The sequence below is a fragment of the Macaca mulatta genome, chromosome 13 (genome assembly GCF_049350105.2).
Source record: "Macaca mulatta isolate MMU2019108-1 chromosome 13, T2T-MMU8v2.0, whole genome shotgun sequence".
Taxonomy (NCBI): domain Eukaryota; kingdom Metazoa; phylum Chordata; class Mammalia; order Primates; family Cercopithecidae; genus Macaca; species Macaca mulatta.
The window spans coordinates 84,360,053-84,378,686 of record NC_133418.1 but is presented as its reverse complement, the minus strand read 5'-3'; the positions used below and the strand labels follow the sequence as shown (position 1 = coordinate 84,378,686).

Sequence of the window (18,634 nt, the reverse complement as noted above, 5' to 3'; positions counted from 1 at the left end):
GCATTTGTTTCAAGGATGTAAAGAGGAAAAACTCAAAGCAATGTGTGTTCTGATCAAGAAATGACTGGAAAAGGCAGCTACCTGATATGGAACAGTCAAGAACTGAAGGTTTATTTGGAATGAGAGGTGTTGTCCAACTGCGAGACTGAGTGATTTAAGCTGAGAATAAATGGGAACATAATCAATAGTCACTCCAGGTAGGCAGTTACTGACAGCCGTCTTGAAAGTTTCATCTCTCTTCTCTTTTTGCGGCCATGTTTACACTGCATCCACAGATTGTGATATTGTTTATGAGGGACAGAAAAGGTCCTTCCATTTATTCTTGTTCTTAATGAAAACTTCTGCGTTGTTATGCTTTGAAATTACAATGATAAAGTGGCTCTTTGAGAATAAAAGATTCAATATATTACAATTGAGAATAAAATATTTAATATATTACAAAGCCAGCTTGTATGTTGGACAGGTAAGCATGCCTCCTGGTTAAGTATTCTTTATTACATGTTTCCTCTATGGTCAGTCATCAATGTTTATATTAGTTGTTTTCTCTTTTCCGTAGTTTTATGGTTATGGGTTAAGTCGTCGTATTCTTCCCGGTTTCTACCAATGTAGTTATTTTATTGATATAGACATTAGGAACTACTCAATAAATATGTGTTGCAGGACAAACTATAATTGCAATGTGTCATATTTGGATAATACTTTACAGTTTGCAAAGCACTTTAGCATACTTTATTTAGTTAAACCACACTGCCACACAAATGAACTGTCCAAAATGTATGCATTTTAAGCCTCCCTATTTTATAGTCATACCTCATATGTCACACACAAATATCATAGACATAGAAAGATAGACAGACACATAACTACATAAGCAGTATTCCCTAAACTCATATTTTGTGCTTCATTTAGGATTTCTTACCAGTATAATTTTCATTTGGAAAACCTTCCCTCCTCTTTATATTACAAAAAAGACAATCTGATGATTCAGAAATAGTTTGTTTTTCTTTTTCTGTTTTGGTTCCTATAACTAAGTAAGACACTGATGAGGCCCATCACAACATGGAGTACAACTGTAAATAAGATGAAGTTCTTGGCTTCTGGGAGATTAAAATCCACTTATTTTCTTCACCCAATCCTCCCCAACTAGCAGTCTCATTAGAGAATGCCATTTTTAAGCACTTATTTTAGAACCTTGGGAGGCAAGCTGGAGACTGGGAAGCCTTTACATTTGTTGAAACTCTTCTATGCTTAGATGTAAGGCTCTTTTTCATGTAGTTGCTTTTATAATACAAAAAGCGAGGCCAATTATTCAGAGCATAATCAGCGGGTCCAGGGTATTGAAACACTCCTCTTAACAATGTCAAGTTACTTTATTTGTTCATGAAGCACTTAAAAAATTAGAAAGAACAGCAGGTCTTCAAGATAGAACAGAGAAAGAGTTGGCCTCGAGTGTTTTATTACCAAAAGAGGGTGTTAACATGCATAGAAATGTCAAATCTCTACTTAAAAAAAAAAAAAAATCAATGAATGACATATCCAGTTGCAGCTCACTCAACCCTGATTTAACAATCATTTGAGAGCTTACAAGGGAATGATTCTGAAGAATAAAATGTATTTCAGTTTCACCCGCTGAGTATTAATGCATTTGAAACATTGGAGGGAAGACGTCAAAAGAAAATAGAATATCTGTACTACCACCTACATTCTCTCAAACATAAAAATATAATGTAGTTGTATGAAAGTAAGTTCTGTAGAACACTTTTATTAAAATGTGTATAATCCTGTAGGCTTGAAAAGTGCAGATATTGCCATAAGATAAACTGATAATATCACTGCTTAGTATTCATACAGCATTTTTCTTTTCAGAACCCGGAAGCAATTTATGGATCTAACTCAGTCTTCATGTGTAGACATTTGGCATCTTAGTCAGTGTGCTTTAACAAGTCAAGAAATCTGGAAAGTGACGAGGTCTCACCGTAGGTGAAGTTTTTAGCAATTTGACTAACTTCAGTTTCTTATTGTGAGCCTGAAAAATAACAGGGGAATGGTCCCCAAACCTAGGGAAATGAGGCACCTGGGCAGTGTCTCCATGAAGTGTTCCTACATGTGTCTAGGACACCATTAAAAGCCCCAGCTCTGACATTCCTATACTCCATTGAATGCTCTCTGTAACAAATTAAAAGGGATGACTTTAATTGAATCACTTCATTGAAGGGTCCAGTGACTTTTACTCAGAAATGGCAGAGGGTTTGTTCCAAAATGACATCTGGTGAAGAGACTGCGTAAGACTCTCTGGCATTATAGTAATATTTTATTTAATAATATTCTATTGAAGCATTTATATTTCACATCAAGGTTTTTGTTTTAGGGATGAGATACTGTACTAAAGTACAATGGAGTTCTTATGATATTAGGCTTTATGCAAGATAAAGCACATTGTTGCCACAGGGATCAGTAAATAGTCCTGGTCTGTGACACTAGTTCCCACTGCTAAGACATGGGTGGGAGAAGGTGGTTCCCACAGACTGTTTTCTTTAGATAAAAATACAGTGCAGTTTCTATTTAAGGGCATTTTAAAAAAATTCTCAGTCATTTGACCCAAAAGGAACATACCCTATCATTTTCTGAACAATTGAGCAGTGAGCCCGCTTCTAATATTCTGAGATTATATTTGTATGCAGTATTAATTATGCTCATGCTCTGTCATGTCAATGGTGTTGTTGCAACTGCAGTTATTTTTTTTTCTTTTGAGACAGGGTTTTCTCTGTTGCCCAGGATGGAGTGCAGTGGCAAGATCACAGCAGCCTCAACCTGCAAGTGATTCTCTCACCTCAATCTCCCAGTAGCTGGGGCTACAGACACATGCCACCATGCCTGGTTAATTAAAAAAAAAAAAAATGTAAAGACAGCATCTCACTAGGTTGCCCAGGCTTGCAGCTTTTTAAAAAAATTGTGTTTTTTTCACATGGTCTTAAGAAAGAAATTGCTTGTGAAGATTCATGCATGACAGACTCAAATTACTTTTTAACAACATACAATATATACTTAATACATTGAAGGTAACTTTAAAAAAGTTGTTTTGGTTTGCGAAGCATTACTCCAAGTGATGGTTATGAACTTGAATTCTATGAATACTGCTTTTATCATCTCTAGTAAGGAAATTCAAAGCATTACATTTCTCCTAGTGCTCATTATTAAATAATATGTCAACATAAATATAATTGGCCCTTACATTTGTAGGATGCTGTATAGTTTCCAAAGTGATTTTACCACCAATAATCTTGCCTGACTTACTTCACAAACCTGTGAAATAGGCAGGTCTAGTAATTATTTACTAGTCTCCATGTGTATGAGGAGATTAAGGATCAAAAAGGCTAAAATGCCTGCTTAAAGCCAAATAGATAATAAGTATATAATTGAGTACTAGGCCCCACAATGAAAATACTTTCTCTACTATGGTATTAGGAAAATGGCATACTACTCATGCAATTACTCTTATAAACTCTATCATTGTATCATAAAGGCTTTTGGATTTAATTCTATGACAATACCAAAGCATCATCAAAATTACTGTCTGAAATTTCTGTTGAACTAAATAGCAGTTAAGTAAAATAATCCATTGACTAGGGTTGATTATCGTCATAATCCAGTAAATGGTATTCATTTTAATAAGATTTCATACACATCAAAAAGAATTAATTTTGAGTTCATTTTAAATTCTGACCAAAGCAAGTTTTATTTTTCCACTTACAAGCTAAGTTTGCTGCTTCTATTTTTCCTCCAATCACCTCTTGTAGCTTGCCAGCCTTAGTAAGTTTATCATTGCACTCTACCTGCCTTTTTGCATTACTTTGATGAATGTAAAGGTAGCATATCCAGGTTTTTTTCAAGTATTATTATTACTCCTCATGCTGCCTTCTTTTAAGGTGTGTGTGTGTGTGTGTGTGTGTAGTGTGTGTATATATATAGTACGTACGTGTGTGTGTGTGTGTGTGTGTATATATATATATATAAAAAAAATAAATCAGAGATATGGTGTTGTCCTGTTGCCTAGGCTGGAGTGCGGTGATGTGATCATAGCACACTGCAGCCTTGAAATCCCGGGCCCAAACGATTCTCCCACCTCAGCCTCTTGAGTAACTAGGACCACAGGCATGTGCCACCATGCCCAGCTAATTTTTAATTTTTTTGTAGAGATGGGGTCTCACTATGTTGTCCAGGCTTATTTCAAAGTCCTGGCTTAAAAGTGATCCCCTCTCTTGGCTTCCCAAAGTGTTGGGATTACAAGAGTGAGTCACCATGACTGGCTGGTATACTCTCTGTATAGAATACTCATTGGACTGTTTCCAATTTTATATAATTTATTAAGGAATCAGTTCTAAATACAAGCATGTTGATCAACTCTGCTTCAGGAGTTCTAAAGCACATGTTTTCCCTTTCTTAAATACCATTCTTCATCATGCAGGGTCTTTCCTCTTTTAATATCATTGATAAAAGCTGTCACTTGACTTAAAAAGAAGCTCGTTTTTCTCACTGTCCTCCTGTGAGAAACTTCTGTCTGGTACCACTATTCACATCTCTAGAGTTAAACGTTCCGTGTCTCTACTCAGCTTCTTTATTTTCTTACCCTTTATTCCTATAAACCACCCTATGACTTTCCACAATTTTTATTTTCTGCTTAGAGTCTGCTTCTCATGCTGCAGCCAAAGAACACTGCTTGCTACAGAAGAATAAAAAATAAATAAATAAATAAATAAGTGTTATAATTGGTTGGTACTGTTAACTCATTTGACTCATGCCTTAAAATAACCAAACATTTTTAACATTTTTGTCATCAAGCATTGTTTATTACAACATTATTATATTTTCTTCAAATTGCCGCACATTGTTTACTGAGATATACATTTTGCTTGATTCCACATATTTTTCCTGGGTTGTGTTTATCCCCCCTTTTTCTGGCCAAATGAATTACATGCATTTAAAAAGCTTCCTATGATCTATATTTGTACCAGTGGTTCGCAAACCACATCAGACTCACCTAGGTTTGGGACTCACTCATTTAAATAACACATCACTCACCACCAGGCTTATTTATGACAGAAAGTGAAGTGCTGGTTGCCTAGGTAATTTCTCTAGATCAAAGACAAAAGTCATTTAGCCTTTTCTCCAGTCTAGAAATCTGTTTGCTCTGCTAATTGAACTACCCTAATAAAATCAATAATGTCCCTTATCTTCAGTGAGGTAGGAAAGAAATCCATTCCGAAGTGGCAGAGAAGCTGCTTTTTCCTCCTGCATGCTGCCTGCTAGTGTGGATCTTGGCATAACAGACACTACTTGACAAAAGGTAAGTGTACCAAAGTAAAAACCATACTCTTGGTGAGTTCATTCATTCCTAATAAAGACTTAGGTCTCTTTTCCTGCAACTATTGTCACTAAGTGAGTGTGAAGAGGTGCCTTCTTATTTTTGGACATCATGGGAGGTGGGATTAGTGAGCAAGAGGTGAGAATGGGTGACTATCACCACTCTTGTCGCTAAGGGCTAGATTGGTTCATCTCTGCCTCTTCTGTGCATGTAAATAAACGCAGTTCCCTGGGAGCCTATGTTAGGTTCAGGGCCAAAAAATTAACATACCACAACTATATATACTCTTTATTAATTTTATTTATATATATGTGTGTGTATATATATATATCCTTTTTTATTTCTTAACATGTTAAAGGAAAGAGGATGAGAACTTACGGGAAAATAATTAAGTTGAAATGTCCTTATTTTATCTAATTCAGCCTGCTCCTATTCCTCTGTTCCCTTATCAGTAATTATCGTAACCACTTACACAATCACTCAGGTTTGGAACCAACCTATTCAACTGGTCTCTGGGCCTTCTGCCTGGAGGTCTTCCTTGCTCCCTTTCACATTGCATCCAATGTGGTCTTTACTAAGCTTGCATCTGATTTTATCTTTCCTCTGGTTTAAATCATTCAGCCGCTTCCCACAGATTCATGGTTATGGTCAGATTCCTGAGCAAAGTATGCAAACCCCTTCAAGATCTGGCATTGCCTGCTTCTCGGGGTTTATCTTCCATCCCTGTGCCATAAGCACCTTCCTCTCCACTCATATCAAAATGTTTGCCTCTTCCAGAACTTGTTGGAGTCTTTAATGTTCTAATACTATCATACATTTCTGAAAGAAGCATTCTGAAAGAAGAAAGGGTGCAACATTCCTTAAATATATTTAACTTTGGAACATTTTACAGTAGATGTTGTATGAGAAACACACTTAGGTAAATGGCACTTAACATATTATGGTATATATTGTAATGTATATCATGCCATTAAGCATCTTTCATTATTTATTTTATTTATTTTAATTTATTTTTTGAGATGGGATCTTACTCTCTCACCCAGGTTGGAGTGCCATGGTACAATCTTGGCCCACTGCAGCCTCTGCCTCCTGGGTTCAAGCAATTCTCCTACCTCAGCCTCCTGAGTAGCTGGGATTACAGAGGCCCACCACTACGCCTGGCTAATTTTTGCATTTTTAGTAGAAACAGTGTTTCACCATGTTGGCCAGGGAACTCTTGACCTCAGGTGTTTAACCCAGTATTTCCCAAATTTTTTTGACTACATTTCTTTTTCTTCATGGAATACTTATTAAAATCTTGCAAAACTAGAGTTCACATAACATAAAGAAAATCTTGTTGGCTAGGCATGGTGGCTGATGCTTGTAATTTGAGCACTTTGGGAGGCTGAGGTGGGAGTATGGCTTGAGACCAGGAGTTCAAAAGCAGCCTAGGCAACATAGCAAGATCCCACCTAGATATATATTTTTTAAATTAGTGGGGCATGGTGGTGTGCACCTGTAGCCCCCGCTGCTCAGAAGACTGAGGTGGGAGGATCGGAAGGCTGAGGTGGGAGGATCGCTTGAGCCAGGAGGTTGAGGCTCCAGTGAGCTGTGATCATGACATTGCATTTCAGCATGGGAGACAGAGAGAGAAACTGACTCAAAAAAAAAAAAAAAAGAATACCCCAGGCTGGGCGCGGTGGCTCATGCCTATAATCCCAACACTTTGGGAGGCTGAGGCCAGTGGATCACGAGGCTAGAAGTTTAAAACCAGCCTGGTCAACATAGTGAAACCCCGTCACTACTAAAAATACAAAAAACTAGCCATGCATGGTGGTGGGTACCTGTAATCCCAGCTACTCTGGAGGCTGAAGCAGGAGCATTGCTTGAATCAGAGAGGCAGAGGTTGCAGTCAGCAGAGATCGTGCTGCTGCACTACAACCTGGGTGACAGTGTGAGACTCTGTCTTAAAAAAAAAAAAAAAAAACAAAGAATGCCCCATCTCACACTGTAAGATCTATCGTATACAAGACAGCTATCTGTTTTGTCTTGTCATTTAAACTTTTTTTAAATTTTAATTTTAATTTATTTTATTATTTGAGATGAGGTCTCACTCTGTTGCCCAGGCTGGAGTACAGTGGTGTGACCTCGGCTCACTGCAACCTCCACCTCCTGGTCTCGGGCAATCCTCCCACCTCAGCCTTCCGAGTGGCTAGTACTACAAGTGCTTGCCACGATATCTGGCTGATATTTTTGTATTTTTGGTGGACACAGGGTTTCACCATGTTGCCCAAGCTGGTCTTGAGTTCCTGAGCTCAAGTGACCCACCTGCCTCGGACTCCCAGAGTGTTGGGATTGCAGGCATGAGCCACCGTACCCAGCCTAAACTTTTTAAATACATTCATTCACATAAAGTGGCTCACACAGAAAAGTATTCATGTTCTTTCAAAACCATCAGGAACATCAGCTTTTATTGGAATGAACAGAAAATAGAAACTGATTGCTATTCTTTGAAAAGAGGACTCTTTTGTATACATACCATAGCCCCTGTTAGCTATTCAGTAAAAGCCTTTGAGGTTTCTGCAGTAAATCAAAGTGATTACAAAAAAAAAAAAAAGTTTGCTTCTGTCCTCAACACCTCCATAGGTGTCATTTTTTCTACTTAAAATCGTATTTTTTTTCTCCACCCAGTTAATTTTCATCCTTCAAGGTCTTTAAAAGGAATGTTCCCAAACTTTTAATGATAAAGATTTTTTTTTTTTATCAGTACATCCAAAGCATCCTCAGCAAATATCCTAGCACCTGTCATACAGGATTACATTTGCTGGGGCATGACTCTGTGTCTCTCACCAGATAAAAACTCTGTGAGGTGAAGGACTGTGTTATTTTGACTGTATATCTTCCAGAACCTACAAGTGGGCATGGGATGTAGAAAATTTAAATTAAATAAGGAATTGTATGAGTCAATAAAACAAGTAGGTAAATAATGCAAATAAATATCTGTGGTTTCTGGGAAGGGAGACTTACAAAGCACACCTTCTTAAGAACAGTTGCTCATGGCTAAATAGCTCCTTTTACAATCTCACCACCAATCTTTCCATTCTGTGGAAACCACACTTTTCAGGTCCAGCCTGCTCTCCCAAGTACTCTAGGTGAGGCTTATCTCCCTCCATAATAAACACCCATTGGATATAATGTAGTATTGCCTAACCAAGCTATCTCATTTCCACAAACCAATTAGCTCAACATTTCAATTTCTTCTGATGTTTTTCCCAAGTAATTAGAAAATTCCATTAGTGTTCTTATAGCTAAACATAGAACTTATCAATATTACTTCTTTAATCTATAGGCAGCTCCATTGCTTCATTAGACTAGATATACAGAAGAAAGACTAAGAGCAGCAGAATCAGAGACTTGAGTGTAAACCCTGGTTTTTCCACTTTCTATCTGTGCCATGTAGGGTGTGTTACTTGTGTTATGTTTCTCTTTAAGCCACAGGTGCTCTTCCAGACAGTTGTGCATTACAATATCATCTATGTGTTGTTTTTATAGTACGAGAGAGGGAGATCTATAAAGTTTCTAATCTCCCCCAACAAAGAGTAACTTATCTGTAGATAGTAGATCAATAGTAATTATGTGTATTAATATGAATAATCTTTCAATTGATATTGGATATACCAAATTTCATTTGGTTTCATACTCCTAGATCATAGAGTTTTTGTAACTGCCTGAAGGGTTTACCTTGCCTGCTGCCTAGACAGAACTGATTTATCCAAGACAGGGGAATTGCAATGGAGAAAGAGTAATTCATGCAGAGCCAACTGTGTGGGACACCAGAGTTTTATTATTACTCAAATCAGTCTCCCTGAGCATTTGGGGATCAGAATTTTTAAAGATAATTTGGCAGGTAGGGGCTTGGGAAGTGGGGAGTGCTGATTGGTCAGGTTGGAGATGGAATCATAGGGGATTGAAGTTAGGTTTTCTTAATGTCTTCTGTTTTGGGTCAGATTACTGGTCTGGGTGGTGTGAGCTGATCCATGGAGTGCAGGGTCTGCAAAATATCTCAAGCATTCATCTTAGGTTTTACAATAGTGGTGTTATCTCCAGGAGCAATTTAAGGAGGTTCAGACTCTTGGAACCAGAGGCTGCATGACCCCTAAATTGTAATTTTTAATCTTGTAGCTAATTTGTTAGTCCTGCAAAGGCAGACTTCACCTCAGATAAGAAGGGGGTCTTTTTGGGAAACGGCTGTTATCAATTTTGTTTCAGAGTCAAACCATGAACTGAACTCCTTCCCAAAGTTAGTTCGGCCTATGCCCAGGAATGAGCAAGGACAGCTTAAAGGTTAGAAGCAAGATAGAGTCAGTTAGGTCTGATTTCTTTCTGTCTTAATTTCCTCAGTTATAATTTTGCAAAGGTGGTTTCATTTTCAATAGAGTATATGAGACGTGAGTCTCTGAGTTGTAGTGGTAGAAAGGTATCTTATTACAGTTAAAATAGCATTACATAAACATACGTTAATATTGAGGTCACTTAAGTTTTTGACTGGAAAGGTTCTTATTGCTCTTCAAATACAGATGTGGACATAAATGTGAAAGATGACAGAAGATTCCGGCCTGAGCCTCTGGCAAGATTGTCTTTCCCTTTGCTCAGTTCCTTCATCCTTTCTTGCCATTATTTCCATGGTTCTGTAATCCCCTGTCTCAGCACTCCATGTTCTTATTTTTGTTCATATCTGGCCCACATTATTATTCATTAGACTCACTTCTTTGTCCACTAAATTCAATATCTCATGGTTTTCTTGAAGAGTTAGTTGTATAAATCTTTTCTTTCTTTCTCATTATTCCCCATATGCCTCCCTAGATCCATCCTTCCTTTTCCTATACTTTGCTCAGTCGCCTGGAAGACTGACCTCAAAAGCAAAATCACCTGGATTTCCTTGCCAGTTGGCTTTCAAATGTGCTCAGCCAATGAGAGGCTGGAAAGAAATTGACAGCTGGGAAAAGAGGAAGATCGGTGTACAAGAGGAAGATTGGTGTACAAGAGGAAGATTGGTGTACCTCCCACTCACATCTCATTACCTGCCATGGTCCTAGTACTGACTGTTCTTATTATGGCCACAATTACTCTTGGACAGGCCCGGATCCACAGCTCCATCCCTCAACTAGGCTTCATGAGCACTGTTCTCTGCCCTTCTCTCTTTCTGTGTACGGGTGATAAAGGTTTCCTGACATCAGAGTTCCTGAGTGCCTCATATATTGTTAGTCCCTGAACTTTGTTGGTTCCTGAACCTTGCCCCAACATCAATAAAAAGTTCCTTGATTAAATACGTTTCAGTTGAATCTTTCCTGCTGGGACCTGTCCAATTCGACTTTAGTATACCTTTCGTGCCAAGAAAATGATATTTTCCTGCCAGGATTTGGCTGAAAGGGCTCACAGTGGGTGAGGGGATGAGATTACTTATTAAGTGATAAAATGGAGATCTACAGAGGTTAACTTGCCTAAGATCACATGGTTGGTCAACTCATGGTCAATTCATTAAAATATTTATTAAAACATAGAATCAGTCAGGCAGTGGAGATAAGAGACACATAAAACACTCATGTGCCCTTAATAATTTATATTCTAGGCCAGGTGCGGTGGCTCACACCTGTAATCCCAGCACTTTGGGAGATCGAGGCGGGTGGATCACCTGAGGCTGGGAGTTCAAGACCAGCCTAACCCACATGGAGAAACCCTGTCTCTACTAAAAACACAAAATTAGCTGGGCGTGGTGGCACATACCTGTAATCCCAGCTACTCAGGAGGCTGAGGCAGGAGAATCACTTGAACCCAGGAGGCAGAGGTTGCGGTGAGCCGAAATCGCACCATTGCACTCAGCCTGGGCAACAAGACCGAAACTCCATCTCAAAAAAAAAAAAAAAAAAAAAGAAGAAAGAAAAGAAAGAAAGAAAGAGAAAAGAAAGAAAGAAAGAAAATTATATTGTAGTATAGGAGAAAGGTGTATAACCAATATTTAAAATGTAGCAATAGTAAATACTCAATGCTAAGGGAACCCTGAATTTAACCTAGGCATTGTGGATGAAACCATGAGAGAGATGGGGAAAAACATGATTATCTGAGTAGAATGAAAAGCATATGTTCAATCTGTCCTCCCTCAACATTTTTCTTACTTCCACTCTAATGTGTAAAGTCTAACCCAATCACCAGCTGTTTTCTTCCAGGCTGCTTGCAATAGTCTCCTGTAAAGTAGTATATCATCTGTGCTTTTCATCATCTAATCCATTCTCTACACTGGGGTCAGAATGATCTTTTAAAATGCAAATCTGAGACAATTCTCTGCTTACAACTATTTTTTCACTCCCAATTTTCCCTAGGATAAAGAAAAAAATGGCTAACAAGTTCTTACATAGACTGCCCACTTCGTGAACTTTATCTCTAGCTACTGACTTTCTCTTTTTTTATGTTAACTTATATAATCTACTTTTACTTCATTGAAAAGTTATTCTTCTTTGACTCCAAGACCTTTGCACATTCTATTCTCTGTCTTTAACGTTCCTCTGAACCACCTGTCATTTATGTTGGTGATTTATACCCATACTTTAAGCATTAGCTCAAAAATGACTTCCTTGAGAAAGCTTCCCATGAAAATTCCTAGACCAAATGAGTTCCCTGTTATATGCTCTCATGACACCCTATAGTTACTCTTTATAGTATTTATCTCAATTCTAACGAAGTTAAATGTGTTTGTTGTTCTTACGTTTTTCACTTCTTGAGAACTGGCATGATTTCCATCTCTTCACTACTTTAGCCTCAATGTTAGATCCAGTGCTGTATAGGTGGTAAGAGCTCAGTAAATAATTTTTGAAAGAATGTGCGAATATAAGAAAACTCAGACTCTGAGAAATCATTTTGCATTAGGGGAAAGTGCAAGTCATTCTGAGCGATGAAACTGTGGCGGGAGAAGACTGTAAAGGGCAAGTCTTGAAACGGCCTTAAATGCACCATAGGAAATTTAGACTTTTCTCTGTTGTGATAAACAGTCATTATCATGATCATTATTATTACTTTTAACAAACTTATTAAGATTTATTGACTGGATGAAGAATGAGTTGATGCAGAAAGAAACTGTAATCAGAAAAGCAATTAAAATAAAATGAAATGATCTGGAAGTCAACATTAAGAGCATGCACTAAAGTGGTGCTTCTCAAATTTGGTGCCTATCTTAATCACTGGTTGAGGTCACAAAGCCCACAGAGGCCCAGCCTTCTCAAAGTAGGATAGAGCCTGAGGTTTTTTACTTTTATCAAGTTCCTCAAGAAATTCTGAAACCCATACAAGTTTGAGGACCTCTGAAGTAAAGTTAAGACAGTGAGATATACTCTTGATCTGGCTCAATGATAAAAAGTAGAAGAGCACAACAGAGGCGTATATTTTAACTATTAGGTTATTAGCTAATGTGGAGAGGTATAACTAGCCCTACAGCTTTATGACTGGCATGAAACTCACTTGTATTCTCCCCAGATTCTGTGTCTGGACTCTGCAAAATCTATCTCAGTTTGCCGCTGAAAGTTAAAGTCAGGCCGGGCGCGGTGGCTCACGCCTGTAATCCCAGCACTTTGGGAGGCCGAGGCGGGCGGATTATAAAGTCAGGAGATTGAGACCATCCTGGCCAACAGGGTGAAACTCCGTCTCTACTAAAAATACAAAAAATTAGCCGGGCATGGTGGCGGGCGCCTGTAGTCCCAGTTACTCGGGAGGCTGAGTCAGGAGGACGGTGTGAACCTGGGAGGCGGAGCTTGCAGTGAGCGGAGATAGCGCCACTGCACTCCAGCCTGGGCGACAGAGAGAGACTCCGTCTCAAAAAAAAAAAAAAAAAAAAAAGCTAAAGCCAGAATTCCTCCTGACATGATATGTAACAGATTATAAAGGATTATAAAAGAACTTGGATATTCTAATTCCCAGTCTGTCTATGATAAGGTCTTAAAAATCACAAGTGAAAAATTTATGACATTTTAGAATATATATATATATATTTAGAATATTATATATATTCTAAAATATTTAGAATATCTATGTGTATATATTTAGCATAAATATCTATGTGTATATATTTATATGTGTTGTATGTGTGTATGTATGTGTGTGTGTGTATATATACACATATATATACATATATATATTTCTACATGCATTATTGCTGCATTGTCAACTTGATGTATCCGTAAAAGAACACATGTGAAATTCACTGTGGTGTTTTTGAGTTTGCTAGGGTAATATTTGCCTATTTCTTGCCAAATGTATTGTGATTCATGGAAGTTTAGCATTGCATCCAAACTCTGGATAATGTTAAATCTTGTGAACGTCTCAACTGTGAAAGTGTTTACTTATTAACTGAATTTTAAAAGGTACCACACACATGCTAGCATGGTGCTAATATTTGCTGATCTTTGGTACTACTGAAATTTTGTTAATGTGCATTGCAGATTTAATATTAGTTTGACATCTGTTTGATGTCTGGTGAATGGTAACATTCCTTGCCATTTGGACTTTAATAGAAAATATAACATTGGGCAATTTTCAGGAGCAGGAATCAGAAAAGATCCAAATAATGCAGTGGCTCATTGTGTTACTATTCCTTAGTTTAATACTGCCACAGAATACAATATATTCTAAATTTTTGAAATGTAAAGAAAATATTTCTTCATTTGTTGCAAATGAGAGATAACCTGTGATAGCAGATATGACTTCAGTTCTGATTCAAATGCTGCTAACCAACTCTGGGACCTTGGGCTAAGTACTTAACCTTATTTGACTGTCAGTTTTTTCACCTTTAAAATGATGGGATGACTAGCCTCTAAATATTACCACTTGTTCTATCATTCTGTGATTCCAGGTTCTACGGACTGAACATCGCAATAGATGTTAATAAAAATATGATTTAATTTGAGAACATCTGTTATAATCTGTAACATATTCTGCCAAGTCCTTGACCTTAATTTTACTATAGACATCAGAGACTCTACCCTGCATTTTACCAAAGGAACATAAATTATGCTTGTGTCTAGAGTAGTGTCAAGCTGACTGAAAGATATGCCATATTTGTTAATATTATCATTAAATGATTTCTTAAGGTTTTATATACCACCAATGATATAGTTCAGTGCTATTTTAGCATTAGAAATTACATAAGCATCCTTTTTGCATTTTTATTTTTATACTTATTGCAAAATACAAGTGTTCTTGTTAAAGGCATTAGACTTTCTCAAAATAAATGTGGATTCAAAAATAATTCTGTAACATATCTATTAACATATTAATTGATTAAATATGCTGCTCTTTCATTTCCCCTAATAAATATTTCCTTACTAATAACAGTAACTATTTCCATCATTTATCTAAAATTTGCTTTGTTGGATTAAACATTTTATTTTTATAATTTCTTACCTACAATAAAAGAGTTTGGGCTATAAAAATAATAAAGTTTCCCCAATTTTAATTTACTAGAATGGAGATACGTATACATCTCCTTGGTTTATAGTAAACCTGTGAAGAAATATATACATATTTCCATATATGATATAGAATTCTATATATCATATTATATAGAATTTTTGCAATCTATGATTTTACTATTTGTGAAGAATATAGATTTTTAAAAGCAAAAGTGTATCCCTCTATGGTTAATTATTAAGCAAAGGCAAATCTTTGACTTCAAAAGGAAGAATGGATAATAAACACGTAATTCATTAGACTCAGCACACTTCAGTGCTTTGTCTTTCTGAGTCTAAGTTTCCCAATACGTAGATGCTGGTGGGGAAAGGGCAGGGTAGTGATCACCTTGAGAGATATAGTGGATTATTTGAGATAACAGCAGAACAGCTCTTGCCCCATAGTTATCGGTTAGTGGACAATAACCACTATTTAATGATTAATTTAATATGCAGAATAAAGCTACAAAGAAGAAGATTCCCTGGGCTCATGCTGTTTTATGACTGTACGTTAGGAACATACACTTATTTTATGTCGTCTCAGGCTCTTTCCTTTAGTCAGACAAATGTCAATAAGCACATTGGGCTTCTTACTGCTGTCTTCCTGATCCTGTATTGTTGGTCAGAATTGGCCAGATATTTACAGAATTTGAGGTTCAAGTGTTGATTTTTTTTCTCCCAATATAATTCAGTATTTTAAAATTAGCTTTTTCATTGTAGCCTTTTAAATAGCCTTGTCCCTGATTTTCCCTAGAATCCATTGATTATTCCATAAAGAAAAATTCAGTATCATCAAGTATGTAGCCTTATGAGAAATAAATAATTTTAATATTTTGCAAAAGAAATTCTAGAAAGCATAGTGGGAGTATGCATTAACTTCCTCTGATTGTTTTACCCCCCTATACCATGATCTTCTCTGGTCCCTTTATCCCAGTTTACTTCTAGTCCCAGCCTGTTTGTGCTGGGTGCCTTGCTTGTCTACTTGGGGTCTTCTGCTCCCACAGAGCTGCCTGTGGTGTTTGTGCTTGAGAAGTCCAGGTACCTCATGGAAAGGAGTGGAGAAAAGGGACAGAGAGAAGAGAAAAAAAATTCAATTTTCACTGTGCTTTGCAAAAGTACAAAATGTCCTTTTAAAGATAGCCTCTTATATATACTCACTATATTCGTTTGTGGACTGGCTAGGACAGGACTTACCATCTCCTTGGTAAAGACATTGGGACTTATAAGGGTTAAATAACTTGCTCAAGGTCATGCAATTTGGAAACATTCCAATCCAGTTAAAGCCTATATCTTCCAAATGAGCTCCAGGATTCTTTCCATTAGTTCATTCCAACATCTCTATTCTGGGACTATTATCGGTAGTGCCTGAACTTGTCTTTGGGAATTCCCGTCATTCATGCAAGGGTTTCATGAAGTACTTTGATTATGAAAAAAGGAGAAATCTTAAAACTTTACTATGATGACAACTAAGAATGTTAACAGCTAATATATTAAAATAAGATGTAAAGCTTTAGCGAAGATATGTATCCCCTCACTGTATCTTCTCAAAAGCAGAGTGATTAACACTGTCAGAAGCTTCCCCCATAGCAGACATGAGAAGAATAGTAGGAGTAGGTAGTTATGTTTCTGCCAGAATAGGCAAATTTTTCTTCTGTGAATTCAGGAGAAAAGGATGAGATTGCTATGAGATCAATATTGGCTTATTTCATTTGATACAAACAGCATAGTATCTACCAGTGGTAGGGAGCAGGGTAGTACAATGCCTTGAACATGTGCTCAGAACAATTAAATAAACTGTTTTTATGTTGTCAGGTGAATGAGATCAAAGCATTCAGAAAATGCCCCTGGATTTCAAGAAAATCAATATTTCATAAGTATTGTTTATAGTTCATAATAGTTCAGATTAGTTGTTTTAGCAATAAATAAGCCAGCAGCATATTTTTTGAATTTTTTTCTTTTGTAGAGATGGTTCTAAGCCCCACATCACATTATAATCATTTAGAAATTTAAAAAAGTGAAATAAAACAGCAAATCCTATTTCAGACCAATTAAACCCCTCTCTGAGGGAGGCGCCTGGATATATATTTTTTAAGGCTCCCTAGGTGATTTGAGCCCGTGGCACAGTTGAGAAACAGTGGTTTGTAACATCAATGGTCTTGGGGAACCTACCAAGAAAGCTTCTTTTGGTCATGAAGTTTTTATGTGCATCTACTTCAGGGTCAGTGATAATGCGCCCTTTCTTCTTTTTCACGGTAGCTCTATTCATAATCCCTCAGTTTCCTGAAGGGGATCTAAGGTAGACACACCAGCCTGCAGTGTGCCTTGCAATGGTAAGTGAAATGTAAGAAGAGTAACGTGAGAGCTGATTCAGGGTCCAAGTCCTGTACAGGCTTCTTATTGCTTGATGAGAAGTTACTATGACTGTTTCTTGCTTTTTCCTTGTCTTGTTCCATCATTTTCTTTATCCTTTTTCTCATTTCCCATCTTATTTATTTCTTTGGGTTTCTCAGTTTTTTGTGTGTGTGTGTGTGTGTGTGTGTGTGTGTGTGTGTGTTTCCACTTTCTTTTTTGGAGAAAATATACTTGCTTGAGGATAAGGAAGGGAGTCTAAAACCAATGCTAACGGGCATCCATTGTAATACCTGCTGATTCTACCATGTTCACTTTAATTTTTGGTTCAATAATCATTTTTCAAATGGCTTAGATATTTGTATGATTCCCAGCTGTTCTAGATGATCACATCACAACTTAGCTTTTGCTTTAAATGTCAAACATGAGGGATACTTGCAAAGTATTAATTGGTTAAATTTACTGGTTTTCAATAACTATTAATTCATTATCATTTTTTGTTATGGATAGTTAATCTACCATATTCTCAGTGAAGACCATATCCTATTAATTAATTTAGCTTTCTAAAAACATGATTGATCTGGAATTCCAGGGAAGAAAAAGTTAGAGATGTCTGATCATTTCAAAAGCCTTTCTTCCGTCTCCATTGTCCAAAACCAAAGCTATATTGGAGAACAAATTGTACAGTAAATGTTTACATGTTTTCCTTATGATCTAACCTGTATTAATTTAAAACTCATGCACAAACATTATGCACTACAGATGATTAAAAATAAAGAGCCTAGAGAATAATGTGTGATCTTGCTTTCTTTAATGTATGTATTTGTGTCAATACCAGTGACTGAGTGGTATACAATTTCATTTTTCTTTAGTTCCACAGTAAACTCAAGATCATTTCTGGATGCTTCTCAGCTTTTCTAGCTCATGTTGAGCTATAGGTGGGGAGGGTAGAATGTTTCTGCTTCAACAGAAATTTTTCCCAATCCACACTGAATGAAATATCCATGTGTCTCATAGTTCATTAATCTTTATTCTGAGTTATTGTTACAACTAGAATTTTTAGTTCCTCAGCACAGTTCAGCAAGTCTCATTTCTAATGAAATAACCTTTAACTAAATCCTCATTTCACTGTCTGTCAGGTAAAAGTTAAGAACACTAAGTTAGTCCTAGACTCTTCTCAAGGAGCCTTCAGACCATTGAGTGAGAAGGATATAAATGATCAATTTCACTGAAGCACAGTAAGTGCCTAATAACACAGAAAAGGGAAAGACACATGCTGCTTAGAGGAAGAATAAAAGAACACCCCCCAAATTACACATGATCTCAGCTTTGAAAGATAATTAGCAGTTAGCTAGGAAAAGAAAACGGTGACTGTATGCAAAGACACATTGGCATATTCAGAGATCATGTGGAATTCAGAGTGATTAGATCAGGACATTTATCGAGAAGTGGT

At 37.0% G+C, this 18,634-nt stretch overlaps 1 protein-coding gene and 1 long non-coding RNA gene across 21 annotated transcripts in view; one reads left to right on the top strand and one right to left on the bottom strand.

The window, feature by feature from the left end:
- Positions 1–18,634, bottom strand: part of SLC8A1 (solute carrier family 8 member A1) — a 493,745-nt gene that overhangs the window by 417,580 nt on the left and 57,531 nt on the right.
- LOC144333787 (uncharacterized) overlaps positions 1–18,634 on the top strand; it is a 63,655-nt gene that overhangs the window by 25,064 nt on the left and 19,957 nt on the right. For 5 of the 20 annotated variants that reach the window (XR_013402829.1, XR_013402824.1, XR_013402823.1 and 2 more), the window contains 5 exons: positions 15–197; positions 1,867–1,976; positions 2,757–2,813; positions 5,238–5,344; positions 10,205–10,668. This is a non-coding gene — a long non-coding RNA (uncharacterized LOC144333787). Of the gene's footprint in view, positions 1–14; positions 198–1,866; positions 1,981–2,756; positions 2,818–5,237; positions 5,345–9,918; positions 10,669–17,088; positions 17,284–18,634 lie in introns of those variants that run through there. The other 15 variants (XR_013402828.1, XR_013402831.1, XR_013402826.1 and 12 more) reach the window with 11 other exon arrangements.